This window comes from Dermacentor silvarum, chromosome 1 (assembly GCF_013339745.2).
Source record: "Dermacentor silvarum isolate Dsil-2018 chromosome 1, BIME_Dsil_1.4, whole genome shotgun sequence".
Taxonomy (NCBI): domain Eukaryota; kingdom Metazoa; phylum Arthropoda; class Arachnida; order Ixodida; family Ixodidae; genus Dermacentor; species Dermacentor silvarum.
In genome coordinates, this window is record NC_051154.1 from 174225639 (window position 1) to 174241840 (window position 16202).

Consider the following 16202-nt stretch of genomic DNA (forward strand, 5'->3'; position numbering starts at 1 on the left):
GTGTTATAGCTCGTAGGTATAGGGTCTGTTACCGTAGCTTAGATGCGAACGCTATGCACTTGCACAGCATTGTCATTTGTCTGCACAGAGTGACGGCACATGACGCTCCTGACCTGATGTGCAGTCGATATCATTGCGGCTGTAGACCTATATATAGAATCCATAAAAACGTCAAATTCTTCTCGCTCTGTATATAGCGCCGAATGACACTGGAGACGGTCGGGCAGGTTTCTTCGTTGGTCTTTTGCGCATTTTCTTTATATGGATGCACGTTTCTTCCGATCATTCCGAAGGAGGTGGAGCGTAAAAACGCGTCTGGTTTGAAATTGGCACGAGTGGTAGTAGCTCGGGAGCGGTGGGTATACGGGTACCGATATTCCGCTTGTACAGTATAACCTCCACGGTAGCGTGGCCGAGCAACTATATACGACGTTTACTGTTGAACGATTCAAGTGGTCGATGCCCGGCCCCGATGGTCTAATTAGGGGCGGAATAAGAAAATCCCCGTGTTTTACCTCAACCCAGACGCCAGTGTCAGACGTGAAGAAGCCGTCTGAACTGGAAAAGCACAGAAGACATTGCAAGGCATCGTCATGCTTGAGTTATATTTCGCGAAATAACTGATCATGACGACCGTTCCTGCTTCCAATCTGACCTAGATACCATAATTTGTTGTAGTGCATGGCGAATGAATTTAGGTGTTAATGAATGTAAAGTCGTGCATATATATCTACAAGTTCTGACAGTCCTTTAACATACTACCTAAGCCATGTTCCCCTTGAATCTGCCAATTCTTGTAAGTACTCGGGTATTCATAGCACGTATATACCTATCTTGGGCGCGTCACATTGAATACATCACTAGTAATGCCACTCGGATGGTAGGGTACATACGTTGAACCTTTTCAAAAGCATTAAAATTTTTACTGTGTAAAACATTAGTACGTTCCATTCTTGAATACGCTTCATCTGTGTGGGATCCCTACCATGAAAACGTAACTACAGAATAACTCCGTTCGCTTCATTCTTTCTAATTATGACCGTGTTGCCAGTATAACATCAATGAAAACCACTCTAGCCCTCCCTTCTCTTGCATCGCGTCGTAAAATATCCCGTTTGAGTCTATTTCACAAATTATGCCATAGTTTTCTACTTCGTGACCAACAAATCCCTAGACGTCTGTATTAGATTGGAACCACCTTCCCGAGGACAGACTTTAGCTAGCATTGTAAATCTAGGTGGAATATTGTGTTACAAGTGTTTACCATTTACACTTTTGTAGTTTTTTTTGTACTTGGTGACTAATCACAGCTGACAGCTAATATTGTATAGTTATTGTATATTGTATAGTTAGGAGCCTGTAATTCCTGTTATTGTTCTTTTTCTTGTTCCTTTGTAACCACTCCCCTTTTCAATGCCGTATGGCCTTGAGGGTAACATAAATAAATAAATAATAAATAAATAAATAAATAAATAAATAATAAATAAATAAATAAATAGTTTATTTGTGCTACGTTCGCAGTACGTGCTGCATGCGGTTTGCTGGGGACACTCCGAGTGTTTAAAGAGACACTAAAGAGAAAAATGATTTCGTCTGTCTTATTACATGACCCTTCTACGATATCAAAAAACACGCCCGGGAAATAAAAAAAAAAAGCCCGTGCAAAGAGCTAAAGCCTCGTGGAAACGCCTCTTCGAAGTTCCCACACCAGCCCGCCGTGACGTCATGACTTTCGACGGTGTCTGCTCGGGCCTAGTTTACTTTTTATCGGCAAAGATGTACTATACATTGTGTATTGTGTTTTAAAAGGCCTAGAAATTAAACATGGTACATTTCGGGACTTTTTACCGAGTCAAAGCGGCCCAAACACGAAAACATACTTTGAAATCCGCGACGTACGTCACACTGACTTACTGGTGCTGAGGATTTGCGCGAAATTAAAAAAAAAAGGGGGGGGGGGGAGTTTGAGCTTCATCTTTTCTTCGAATAATCGACCTCGTTCTTATCGTGAAATTACCGAAAGTAGAGACTTGAAAGAATACTTAATCAATCTAAACTTATTTAGTGTTTCTGTTTATATAGCTTCCCTCTAACCCTTTGAGAGCGTGCCCGTGCTTTATCCACTGCCACGACAGTCCATGCTGCACACTTTGGATCCACGGCGTGTTTGCCAAGTAACGCTGCAATCCATTCCGCGCTTTTTTTTTTTTTTTTTGTTCCCTCGTATAGCGTATACGCACGAAAAGCGTGCAGCAGCCTAACGATTGTGGTCAGGTGTTCTCGAGCGCTGCCGTGTCTTGCTGTTACCGTTGCAGCTTTCTCGCTGTAGTGTCTGCACGGGTACATCGTCTTTCTGCCAGTTCGGAGAGAAAAAAAAAATTGCGGAGATTAGTGCAGCTCTACGTGAGGCTGTCCTTGCCCAACGTAGCGAGGACGATGTAACATTGCACCCTGCAGCGTTGAAATGGCGACTCCCGGAGGCTGTCTCCGCGCGGCTGCGTCCTTTCGCGCGCCGGAGGCTGTGCGCTCCCGCGGTTCACCCCGCCGCCAGTAGCATCCTGTAGCAGCAACACTCCCCTTCCTTGCTTTTGCCGCCGCTGGGTTTTTACCGTGGCTGGCCGTGTGCGCGTTCCCGGCGCTGCGCCGACGGGGTGAGTCAGCGGTGACCAGTCGCGATAACGCTCCTCTCGAGCAGCTTGTTTTTGCTTCCTTGTTTCATGTTCGCGTACAGCCGTTTTCATAAGTTACCAGGCCATAAGTTACCAGGCTCTAGAAATGGCGAACCGGAGTTATAGTACGCTTTCAGCCGTGCGTCCAAAAGAATCCGTGCCGAGCATTGGTTTCGCGCTTGCGATGGTGTCGCTGGTCGTGTCGCTGAACGGAACGTTTTCCCGCTATTTCGAGCGCTCTTTTGTTGCAGCGCTCCAGTAACTCTTGAGAGGTGAGAAAGCCTTTGAACTATGGTCTTCCTATATAGCTTCGAAGCGCCATGTCTGCCGCTCGAGCCCCACCGCACGCGGCAGGCGGGGTTGCACATTAGCAGTACGTGGCCTCGAAACTTCAGGAGGGGATGATAACCGTCGTGTTTGGTTGAGTTCGTTCTCAAACTCCCGTTTGGCTGAGCGGAAACCACAGTGAAAGCGTTTCATCGCTGCTGTGTGGTCGCCGGCCAGACGTGGTCGTTGCTGCGTGCGGCGATTTTTTTTTCTTTTTTTTTCTCGCTCTCACCCGGTTCTCGCACGTCTTTTCATTGCGCGCGCGTCACTTTCGGGCCTTTAGCCGCTTTAGCCTCGCTGCCCACTGGCTTCACATGTGCTCTGTAGGGCAACTATAGTTGCGTCGTCTATTCGGGTGCGTCGAGACTTTCTGGCCCTCCTTAAATGTGATTCTTCTCAATACTCTCTTGCTTTCGCCTTGACTCTGCTTCCGCACTTCTGGCTTCTTTGACGGCCGCAGTTAGAGAAGAGCGGGCGCTCTCTTATAGACACTAACGATCTGCGACCATGTGCTTCCCTCCTCTTTCTACTATACCTTCTCATCAAAGTATTCGTGCGCGAGCAAATCGAACGGGCAGGTAATTTCGGTAACGGCGTTGGCGTTTGCCTGCCGTATATGGCGCGGTCTTAACTGAGCTTCGCGCTCGAATTGGCGCGGACTCGCGCAGCCCGACCGTTATTCTAATTGTTGCTTCTCGGTCTTTGTGTAGCTCGTCAGCTTTCTTTTGCACCGTTCGCGACAGCCACGGCTCGTGTTCATGCGCCGTGTGGGAGGAGGAGCGAGAGTGGCTGCGACGTTCCCGGTCATTGTGCCCGAGCACTGGCGGCGCGAGCTCTGTTCGGCTACGGCTGTAATTAATTTGCTCCGTCGCAGCGAAGGCGGCGGCTGTGGGTACTGCGCGTCGCAGCAAACTTAACGCGAATTAATCGGGCGGCCCAGCAGACAATCGAATTATCCAAGCCGATTGGCTGGAAAGCAAGCGGGCGGATGCGAAACCTCCTTTTTCTTCCAACTACCGAAAGCAGTCTCCTTTAATTGGGCTAGTGTCTGGTCATTCAAGTTGCGAGGTGGGCGACTCCGAACACTAACGGTGGTGCTATTCACGCACTCGTTTGCAGTGTGTGTAGCTATTCTGGCGCCGTCGTTGCATTATCTGAGCCGCCGGTGTGAGCAAACCCTCGTGCGTGCATGCACCGCACTGTTAATTTAGTGTTCTTTTACAGTAAATTAACAGTTCTTAATGGCTATGTTGTAGTGGTTTTTCGGTCGGTATACGGCGATATATACGTCGCTGAGCATTTGATGTCGAATCCTCGAACGCGCATTATCTGTCATAAAAATAATCATCATAGTTCGTAAGGTTGTACGTATGAAAATGATTGTGCTAAAATTGCGTGCTACACGTGTCTTTTCAGTCCACGTATATACGATTGGTTTAGGTTGCATGCATCGAGTGACCTCTGTGCACCGCCCGTCGTGTCCGTGAGCCACGTGGGCGCCCGAGGCATCTACCGTGAATACGCGTCAAGCCTTGTTGAGCGTTCAGTAATTTTTCGACGCCCACTCACTGAATCGGGGACCGAATTCACAAAGCTTTTCGTTAAGTGCTGTCTGCTATTAGCCGGCCGTCGGTAATATATGTCTAATGTCACCATCTGCTGTTAAGAATAGCTTTAGCGGACGATCTTTTTGTGTATATGTGCCCAGATGTTTGTTCCTCCGATGCACGAAGTTGTTTCTGCTTAAGTAGAGATGCCCAGTTAAAAAAAAAAATAAGAAGAAAATAGTCATAGGTGACAGCCCATTTGTTTGGTGGGTTCTGTACTTTCCTGTGGATAGCGCCGGACGGTCTCCTTCTTCTTGTTTTGATTTTTCGTTTATTTTTACATATATGCCTTATTTGCGACGCATATATAGTGTGCAACGGTCCAGCGCCCGATCCAGCGAGGCAGCGGTACTGCGGCTTTATTGCTATCCACGAAAGCACGACTCGACGAGCCACGCACGCAAGCTCTGCATTCTCTCTATTGCACTTGCCAGGGGAGTCCTGGCTACTGATCACCATTCAGGCTGCGACAAGCTCTTAGACAGTCGTCTCCGATCCCGTTTTGCTTATCGTAATGCGCCTTAGGTGAGTTCTAAGGGGGGCCCTGCAATGGGGGGGGGGGGGGGGGGGGGGCTTCCGAAAACATTTGTTGGGCAACATCGATAGCAGCATCACGATTCGGTGATTTCGTGCACTTTGTGCTACGGACGTGACGTCAGTGAGTGGCACTATGATCATTGGTTGAAAATGTAATGTGTGATTTGTGTTCGCACAGTATTGCGAGGACTGCCCCCCCCCCCCCCCCCCCCCAAGAAAAAAGATAAATAAATACGGCATTACGTTTTACTACCATTTTAAGTATGGCTTGATTATCACGCGCCACGAGCGAGTTTTCGCAACCATGAGAACAGTGCATCAAGATGGCGATCGCATGGCGCGCCAACTTTTTTTACTGTAACATCGAGGCTTTGCGGCTTTCTGGCGCCACACTAATTCTGGTGTAACACGGCCATATTCAATCGTGATTGAGACTGGTCCGGATCGAAATTGTCGACCGCGATTGGCTCCTTCCAGCAGCTTGCTCTAAGGAGCTAATCGCGATTGAGAAATTCGATCCCGACCGGGCTCGATCGCGATCGAAAGTGCTCAGTGTGACGCCCGTTTAAGACGTCACGGGAAAGTAAAATGTAGCATCCAGAGCCCCGAAAATTCGAGTTGAAGGTTACTCAAAATTTTGCTTGTATGTTGAAGTTTGTGATACGTAACTTGAGTTTCCATGCATTAATTATCTAATTGCTTTGCTGTTCTTTGACGCGGTCGGAAAAATCCTACAGAAAAATGGTGGCCTTAAAAAAAGTGTTGCAGGGCCTCTGTAAGGTACTTTCTTCGCTGTTAGAACCTCGCTATAAAGATCATCCCGTCGTCCGCAGCTTCGCCGAGCTGAGGGAGAGAGAGATGAGAGAAAGTGAAAGCAATGTATAAAAATAGCAGAGAGAGAGAGAAGAGATTATTGTTGGAAAGGGTGAAATATTGGGTTAAGTGCAGCGCGATAACCAAATCTTTCACCCTTTCCAACTATCAGTGCGCAGCAAAGCGGATGCGAGGTGGAGAGGAGGAGTGAGGCGGGTGGTTATGGGACGCGTATGAGCTGCTGCCGACGTCGACCGCGTTTCCCCACGTACGCGCCGAATGCGCCCGGTGTCCGTGACTGCAGCCGATGCCTCTGGCGGCGGCTCGGCAGGTTTCGACCAGAGAACTGAACACTCGTCGCTTCCGAAAGACTCCGAAAGAGCTAGGGAAGCTGAAACCAAGCGTCGCAGAAGAGAACATCCCTCGGGTTTAGATTGAGGGAAGCCGAGAGTTCGCGTCGGCGAAGAAATGGAGATCCGGAGGCTCGTAAACGTGGCCGGTTGAATTCATCGCGCACTGGCATGTCAAAAAACTTATGCGTGGCCATGCAGAGACCAGCGGAGATGGGGGAAGTCCAGAAAAAGTTAGACTAAGTGTGTGATTTGCCACTACTTTACTAGGCTTTCCCCAGCTCCGCTGGTCTCTGGTGTTTGCGATAGCAGAGCCACGCAGAACTTTTTATTGAAATTTTGAAATTATGAATAAATGAAAATGGAAAGCAACTGGCCGCAGCTTGGACCCGAACCCACGTCTTCGCATAACGCGTGCGATGCTCTTACCATTTGAGCTACCGCGGCGCCGTTTTCCCGTCTCTCAATTCAATTCTCAGGGTTAACTCTAGTACACATTCATAAATACCCATGGAAGAAAGTGGACGGGAAAACGACGCCGCCGTAGTTCAAACGGTAAAGAGCATCGCGTGCGTCATGCGAAGACGTGCGTTCGTATCCCACTTGCGGCCAGTTGTTTTCTCATCCACTTTAATTACGATTTATGTATCATTTCTACATTTCTGATAAATTAGCCAGGTAAATCCACTTATGCTTTCCTTGTTTTCACTTTCTGTTGGTTTTATGTGGTTGTGGCCGTTCTTCTCGTTCAAAAGGTGTAAAGCCTTAAATGTATTTGTGTAAGTGTCGGAATTCTCTGTACCCCACGTGCACCTCTCCGAGGCAACATTTTCCCCTCGGCAACGCATCATGCATCGCCGTCAGCCTCGCGACACAGACAGCCAACAGCTACGGGTCATGTGCACGTGTCATCCGCCACTGCTGCCCCGCTAACTCAAACAAGTTTCGCCTGATTTACATTCCAACATGGCGTGCTATATGCGTGTTTTTATTTATTATTATTTTCGGTTTCGCAGATGAAAAAAAAAGAAGAAAGAAACTCTTCCGCAAATAGAACTGAGCGCTGCTTGGCTGGCTCTCTGCGCAGTGCTGTACCCGTAAACTAGCGATTTTGAGCTCGTTAGGACGGTCGATGGCTATAGCATACGTGTCGAGCGAGGATAACTCGTGTTGTTTGCTGTCTGGACAACTGAACGCGCTGCGTCCTCAGCGTGCGAGCTCCCCGGGCTAATTTATGTTTGCTCTCTTTTTATCCCGAAGAGTATAAGCAGCTACGCGTGCAGTAACTTTATTGATTTATCGGTAACCCTGGTCGCTCTCCTGTCTGGTTCGTGGTGTGTGAGGGTGAGTAGGGATATGGCGGTGGGAAGCTATGGCTATGAGGCTCTCGCCGTTGTGGATAGCCTCGCAAAGCGAGTGCCGATCCTTCTTTTCCCCTCAAGGGATCCTGCCAGTGAGAGGAGTGCTTGGTTGCCGATTGACCGTTCGCAGATTTCGTAATGATGAACGGCTCTTCTGTCTGCGCTGCGCTCGCCCCGCCACCGTCTTGTGCCGGTTTCTCCCGCGTCGTGACAATGGTAGCGCCGCTAGCCGCCAGATGGCTGCCGCCGTCAGGAGGAAGACGAAGGGAAATCAAGGAGGCTGTCGCGCGCCGCTTCCGCGCTTATTTCCGGCGGTTGGCGGCGTCGCGCGGCGGAACCCTGTCGTCGGCCGCGCTGCCTGCGCCAGCCGCAGGCACCGTGTCAGTTCCGTGGCCGCCGGCCGGCCCCCGCCCCACCCCCTTTACCACCACCTTGCCAGTCCCGACGCTTCGCGTGATCTCTGGCGGCGGCTAGTGTGGACGTGCTTCCACGCGCGGGCTGCCTCGCCGGTGTGCCCGCGGATCGTGTACGACTGCCGCGCGCGCTATTTTTCGTGGCCCTTCCCTCGATTTATTTTCCGTAGTGCGTTTTTCCTTTTCTCTTCTTTTTTTTCTGTGTGTCGACAGCAGCGTAGAGAGGTTCCGGTGACGAACGGGGTGAACATCGTTTGCTCTCCGCGCACGTCCCGCGTCCGGCTCTCTGTGACAGCGGCCCTCGGCCGGAGTTTTATGTGCCGAGGTGCTTTCGCCGCGTCTTGGTCGACAGTGCCGACGTCTCCCTGCTGTGGCGGACAGCAGCTCTCCGGGATCAGCGCAGCCCTCGAGAAGAGCAAGTGGCCGACGAAGTGGCGCGTGAAGAGCTTGGCGACGACGTCTCGTCTTGTACGGTGCGTCGTCTTCAGTTTGCGCGTTAGGCCCGCACGGTGTGCTTGTGTGTGTGGTGCCTGCGCCGTCGGGCCTTTCCAGTAGTGTGCATGACCGGAGCAGTCTTTCTGTAAACGCAAAGCAGGCGGTGGCTACCGAGTGACAAGGCCTCTCCGTATATGGGAAGCCGCCTGACGTGACGAGTACGGCCTAAGCTCGTCACCCTGACGGCGAGTGTCGAGGGGGAGATTCCTAAAGACAAGGCTAAGCCGGCGTCACTTTTGTTTGTCGTAAAGCCTGTTATTCAGCAAACCGAATAATCCGTCATTTCGGAAAGCGCAAGTTGTGGCTTATTTCACCTTATATAGTTGTGGTTATTTCACCTTATAGGAAGTTGCTACAAACTCTGCGTACTCACAAATTCTGTATCACCTGGGTGAAGACGGCACATTTCAAGTTGTGTCAAACGTTTTGGATCTGCTGCAGGATCCGAAACGTATGAAGCAGCCGGTTCACTTGTGTAGCGGTGGCATTCCTCGTTTTCGCATCGCCGTGTCGTCTGTTTATTTTATCCTGCCAACTTTCCCAACTTTTCTGAATGGCCGCGCTTCGTAGCCCGCGCCATATATGAACGGGGACGCACTATTTTCTTTTGTACCGAGAAAAGGCCGGTGCGCACTGAATACCGCTTATCGTAGTTGTGAGTTCGTGCCACTATTTGGGTAGAAGGGGACGAGAAAGAAAACGACGGCTGTGCGTCAGCTATACGTTTGTTGAGGCTGCTTCTGTGGTGCGCAGCTGAGGGTACGGTAACGCTCTTAGCGATTTATTTTCTTCTTTTTCGTCATCCAGCCGGGATAAGTGTGCAAACACTCTGCCAGCGTTTCGCAATATTGCAAACTCCTAGTCACCGGGGCCCGCCAACGCTCTGTATGGCCCGAAGTGTTTGGAGGCGGTGTATTTCGTGCCAGGAGTGCTCTGGATATAGCTGGCCTGCTACTAGTAAACGGGCGCATCACCGAGCTGAACTGGCGTACGGCCCGGCCTAGCGTTAGCCAAGAAGTTTGCTAATGCGCTGTCATGGCCCTGGTGTGCTGAGACATGAGCAAAACTCGCCCTTTGACTTCTGAAAGATGGCGCGCAGGACTTGGTGTGGAAGCAGCAGCGAGGAGTCGGGGGAAGGGGGGCTCTTCGCAGTGCTTATTTTTTGGCCCCAACCACTCGAAAGGGTGCGCACTCTAGTAGACGGATGTAATTATGCCTCAGTGTTCTTTTAATGCCCTTGAGTGTAATGAGACAAGAATGTGTGCGGGATGTCTGCATGTACACAGTGCGCCGTTATATGAAAGGGAGAACCGTATTTCAACGGCAATTTCCCTTGTTCCTACGCTGACATAATTTTTTCTTTAATCCACGAGCAAGCTTTTTCCTCACCAAGAGAAGTGTACAAATAGCAGCGAGTGAGGTTCTAACTTATACGTTTGCAGCAATTGCTGCTTGAGTACAGATTAAGCGTTCCCTTTCATACAGACGTATACGGACTGTATACGCCAATATGGAATATAACGCTTCATATGATTCCGTAACAAAAATATTAAGCGGCCTAAACGCAGTGCTTGCAGTGCAGCGATGCATTATGAACCTGAGTATGCGTGATATGACCTAGACAGTGCATCTCCAGATTACATTCTTAGGATCCGAAGTATTTGAGCTTTTTCTCTGCGCGGCTCCAAAACCTCTCATGAACTGCTACAGGCTCATGTAGTACGTACTACCGTGCGTGGTCAAATGCGAAAATTTAAATCATATCAAAATTGGGATGTTTTGCTTGAAGTTGAGGGACGTAAGTAAGTGTGCTTGACATGTAATACCCTGTTGATTGCAGAGTAAAGCGGCCTGCATGCACTCGTATAAAATGCAATGACGATGTTCGTCTTTGAATAAATTAAAAGCTAAGAGCGAAATTCACACTAGCGCCCACGCACACGGGCGTCTGCGGTGTGAAAGCGTTTGGTGTGTTAGTGCTACGCCACGGACCTGAACACACAGGGGTCGGACCCTTCTGCGCCTATAGTCATGGGTAGCCAAGCCGTCTCCAGGCGAAGGGGCATCCTGGTGGTTGAGCCGCGACGCGGAGTGCGTGGACCATACTTGACCTATTCTTTCCGCAGACCGCAATCGCGGACTGACGCCGACCTATAGAGAAGCAGACCCCCCTCCTTTTCTCCTAGTCTTTGGCTTGCCTTTAATCTTAGTCGCCTGTCATATTTCCATTTATTTCTGAATTTCCTATTGGCAAAGCGTAATATTTTGCAGCGTACTTAACATTTAGCTTACAGAGGCTGCATACAGCTAATGTGTACTTTATACCTGTCACGTTCCGCTGTTGCACGGGCTTGGGGGTGTGTTGCTGTCGCTGCTACTAAAATAGCATTTTATTTTTAATTACCGCGATGTAACACCCTTCTTTTGATGCTGTTGCTCTGTCCGCAACCGTTGATAAAGTTCCGGCACAAAGCGGTTGCGGACGGAGTAGCATTGCTCCAGAGGGAGGCTTGTAACAAAGTTGTCCACTTTATGTTCGTGCGAGCCTCTTGATAGTATAGGCACTAGACGAGCCGGCAAAGCAAAACTAACCTATTGCCTTCCACTACGGCGTCCTTTCATAGCCCACTGTCCATATTTGGGGCATAGCACCCAACTGTCAATCAATCATTGATCAATCAATGAAGCCTTACTTCGATGCAGGTGAGTTCCGGTGAGTGCAGCGAGAAAGGAAACGAGCAGGTCGCAGTGACGAGCCTCGCAGCCTTTGCGCTTTTAAGACACACTGCGTATGGTTTTTGTGACAGTTTATCTGTCACTGGGTCCTGTCAGAGAAGGTGACATATAGCATGAATGCCTGGTTCTCCGAGGCTCAGGTGTATCGAGGATCACTTTCCCTCTCGATATCCGCGGTTTTCGCGCAATGAAAGGTCTAGACGGTGCTTCAATTAATAAGCGGCCCCGGTTTGGTGATGTAAGCCGTCGCTTCGCAATAACTTGCACATCGTAAACGCATCCGCCGTATGAACATTTGCATGAAAGGTCCCTCCTCATCACTTCACCGGAGGGAGATATAAGGCCTGGTGGAACGCGAACTCACCTGCCCCTTGGTGCAGGCTCCGCCGTCTACTTTTGATTGAACTTCTAACGTGATTGTAGCCGTCATCCAGCCCATCTGGGCGGAACAAGCCTATGCGGTGGTAATAATAATAATAATAATAATAATAATAATAATAATAATAATAATAATAATAATAATAATAGTGTCCAATTTTACATGCGCATGTATACGTATGCGTGCTTAGCCTTCATGGCTCGCACAACTCAAGCAACGTTTCGATACCCGCCGTGGTTGCTCAGTGGTTATGGTGTTGGGCTGCTGAGCACGAGGTCACGGAATCGAATCCCGGCCACGGCGGCCGCATTTCGATGGGGGCGAAATGCAGAGAACACCCGTGTATTTAGATTTATGTGCACCAGGGGTAAAAAATTAATCCGGAGTCCCCCACTACGGCGTGCGTCATTATCAGATGGTGGTTTTGACATGTAATACCCCGTAGTTTAATTTTTAAACGCTTCTATAAGCAGGTCGCGGGGCCGTAATTCATTCAGTCACGTTCTCTTACAGTGAAAATAACCGAGTGTTTTCCTTGTATACATTTTTCACACAAACCACCGTTTCGTTGAACCGTTTTGGCGGTCTCAACTGCTGTGTAATTTTCGGTGATGAACCACCACTAAAGGATTACCTATAATCTAACAGTACATGGCGCAAAACACAGAAAGCTACCACAGGCAGTGTTTTGATCGTAATTGGTCATTCGTCATTGTTAGATTTCTTGGTCTTGTATGCTACGCATGCCCAAAGATATTGGCTTCTAATTTTCTCTCTCTCTCTCTCTCTCTCTCTCTGTGCGTGCGTGCGTGCGGGCCCAGGTCGTGCGCGAACGCTGCAGGTGCGCCTCTTGCCGTGTTGCGCCTCTTGCCGACGAGCTCTGCGCGTTTTATGTTCACGCTTGGCACCAAGCCTTGCCTTCCTCGTGTTTCCTTCTTGGTATACGGTGTGTACTCGGCAAGCTTCGCCGCTGAACTCGCCGACCTTCCATGAATGCTTGATAAAGGCAGGTCGGCCGCGGTGCGCGCACCGCGTCCCGGCGTGTTCCGCCTGCCGACCGAAGCATCGGGAATACGTAACTGCGCTGGCGGCGTATTGAGTGCGTCCGTTCTAATGAATGAGGGCCCGGACGAGGGTTTGGTGCTCGTCGATACGTGTCCATGCTCTCATCGAGTATGCTGCGGCTAATCTACGCTTACTGTACACCTTGTCCCCCGCTGGCGTTGGACCGCGGCGTATGTATGCTTCCCCCACCCACTGCCGACCGACCTCACTCGCGGGTGACCGAGTAGCGCGCCGAGGCGTTTCCTTCCCTGGTCGCGTTGCAGTGCGTGCGTGCCGTCTGCTGCCCGGTGACTCGGCGCGCTGGTTTCCTGCGCAAGTCTGACGCTGATAGCGCGCGGTTGCCTCGTGCGATGTGCGTCGGGTGCAGCATCGCTGCGGGGGGGAGCATCCCTTTGCTCGCGTCCCGTCCGTTGGGATTTCCTTTCTCATCGCTTTCCGCTCATTTCCTATATGTGTTTTCGCACTGTGCACTGTTCTTCTTTCACTTGTTTCCGTGCCGCCTTTGTTCTGTCGTTTATTTCCTGCATGCCGTGGTCTCTGCTAAATCGCATGGAAACGCCGTAATTTCTGTTTCACCAACTTTTGTTGATGTAATTAAGGATAGCGGATTTACGGTGCGCGGGCCCGATATTGTCTCACTATATATGTTAATTGTATAGTACGGGGTGATTGTTTTTGTTTTCGGGAATTTTTAAAAATCACCTGTGGCAGGTGGCGTAATTCTTGACCTTGAGCTGGATTATTCGAAGAAGCGGACATTACTAGCACGATAAATTGAAATACACGTTCAACTAATTAACAGAAATTCACTAATTATTAATTACTTAAATTTACGGCACATATTGCAATTTACGAATTGTAGCCGGTGAGCTTACTAGACGCATGATGCGCATCCACTTGAATATCCAGGATGACACCAGTTTCGAGATATTATTTCCCGAAGCGCGGGACGAAATACATGGGCGTTCCAGTTACTTTTGTGCTTCGACGCATAAAAGAGCGTTGTGTTAAAAAAAAAAATGTAAGCGGAACAAGAGTGCATTTTCACGGCAAGTTTGATGGCGCATATCTCCAAACTGGCGTCATTCTGGAAATACATTCCAAGTGTATACGCCTTGAAAGCTCACCGGCTAGAATTCGTAAATTGCAATACGGGCATAAAGTAATTAAGTTAGTGAATTTCTGTTAATTAGTGGTATATGTGTTCAAATCCAGCTCAAGGACTAGAATTATATTGTCTGCAACAGGTTAAACGGTTCCGGAAAAATGGAAAATTCTCAACCCGTATATCAGGAAAGAGCGCGTGCGACAGCTGTCGTCGAAGGGCGACAATCGCATGGTCGGTCTGCCCTCGGCGGTGACACAGTGGCTATGGCGTTCTGCTGCTGGGCACGACAGCGCGTGCGGCGGCCGCATTTCGATGGGGGCGAAATGCAAAAAAAGCTCGTGCACATACTTAGATTTAGGTTCACGTTAAAGAACCTCAGGTCGTCAAAGTTGATCCGTGGCCCTCCACTACGGTGTCTCTCATAGTCCCAGTGTTGCCCGGGGATGTTAAACCTCCTAATACACCACCTCAGCCGGAAATTGCGTTTAGGCGAGCGATAAGCGCTACCATTAAAGGAAAAAAAAACAAACAGACCTTCCTGTAGTATTGGAACTTGTTCAAAAAAAAAAAAGTCCACCGCCTGACGCTGTTGTTCTTGTGGTCTTTATTCCAAGAAGATATTACGTCAGAAACAACACCTCCCATAAATAATAATAATAATAATAATAATAATAATAATAATAATAATAATAATAATAATAATAATAAATTATTCGGTTCTTCGCATTGTTGGCGCGAATGGAGACAGCCAGTCATGAAGGAATGGTACATTACGTACAGTGTTGATATGTTTGACAAGTTTTGGTAATCCTGTATACCTCAACGGGTACGTTTGCTTTTCCTAATGTAGCGCAGCGCCCTCTTGTGCACTGTTGTTGGTGCCAAACTGTTTGTCTATTAATCTACTGCACCTTTTTTGTAAGACCGGTGTGACTTCAAATAATATGCTCATTCAACGAGGCATAACAGCCTTTGGTGCGCTATTCCCGCAAGAAGTGCACTGTGCCGATCTCGATGTCAGCTAGGATCTTTCGTTACAGACGGTCGCCGCGAACAGACCGACTGGCTGACTCTAGTAATACTAGTCGGCCGTTGATAATACGTGGGTGCCGTAGCAGTTGATACGCGAAAGGCTTTTGTCTCCCCTGTGTACTCGCGGTTCCCAGTTTTGAACGCGATTGGTATTCTTCGGTGAACTTCACCCAGTTTGCCGTATGTCTGTCTGTGTATGTTTGTGTGTCTGTATCTAATCTCTTTCCTGCCAAAGTGGGTCACTGGGTAGTCCATGGTCCAATGGGTAAGCGCATCGGGCTGCTTTGATTGGGGGGGGGGGTTCGAAAGCAAGCGTCGATCTGATCAACTTGTGCCATTCCATGGGTATACGTGACACTAGGTAGGTGCAGCCCTACAATGCCAAAAAAAGAAGGAAAAAAAAAAAGAAAGCCTTTAAAAGTTCGCCGGTGCTCGGCGAAATCGAACCCGCGTCACGTATATTCAGACACGCTTATCTGAATATATATATCCACCCTTTTCACGCGCGGACTTTGCAACGGCGTTGCTAGATGTCGCCGCGTGTCCGGAGGGAAGCCCGGCCGGCTGCATGCAGTGCACCCCTCATACATGACGCATTTCGGCAGTGGCAATATACGGTGTGTCGCTACATTGCTTCAGTGCTAATCGCGTCAACATCGACAGTCATACTGAGGTGGTTTATGCCGGAATTGTTTACCCAAGGTCATTATGACCGGAAAGTTGCGCTTTACGATGTGCCACATGGCGGTGACAGGCTACAGGTGGCAGAGACTGGAAGATGCGCCAGTTGCTCGTTGCATAGTGCTCTGAACCCCAAGGCTGCAGGGTCGCGCGCTGCAGTGCAATATGATATCGCGAAACTGTGTCCCGCCTACATTGGATCCATTTTTATACGCTGCGTACGGCACCTCGAGTGATGTTTCTCGGCTTAGCGAGCTGGTGTGGTGAGTTGCGACTGTCGGGGCAGCGAAACTGGTGCCGCTGCGGCGCGCACGCGCCGAAGGCCGCTCGTCACGTCGGCCTGAGTCATGCGCGCGCGTTTACGTTATCTTTGCGGAATCGCTTATTATAAGAGCATTCGTGTCCGCGAAGGGCGGTGAGTGTTGCAAGGAGGTTTAAAATAACGGCGCCGACGGGGCGCGCCTATATCGGGCTGAGTGCGCCTTGGTTTGCGCCTGTCCGCGTACCGATTTGCGTGGTCGGCCCTGCGCGCACTAGTACTGCACTGCCAAGGCACTATAGCATTTGTAACGAGTATCCAGAACCAGCTCCAGAAGTGGCTGCGCACTTCCGTGTAGATGTACGAAGGA

The 16202-nt window shown here is 49.5% G+C and overlaps 1 protein-coding gene across 4 annotated transcripts in view; it reads left to right on the forward strand.

Annotated features, from left to right (window-relative positions):
• LOC119436408 (PH and SEC7 domain-containing protein-like) overlaps positions 1 to 16202 on the forward strand; it is a 297543-nt gene that overhangs the window by 110192 nt on the left and 171149 nt on the right. Inside the window, exon 1 of one of the 4 annotated variants that reach the window (XM_049657503.1) lies at positions 8103 to 8550. The exons of 2 other annotated variants lie outside the window; for them this stretch is intronic. The gene's annotated coding sequence lies outside the window, so the exon portion shown is untranslated. Of the gene's footprint in view, positions 1 to 8102; positions 8551 to 16202 lie in introns of those variants that run through there. One more of the 4 variants, XM_037703250.2, reaches the window with a different exon arrangement.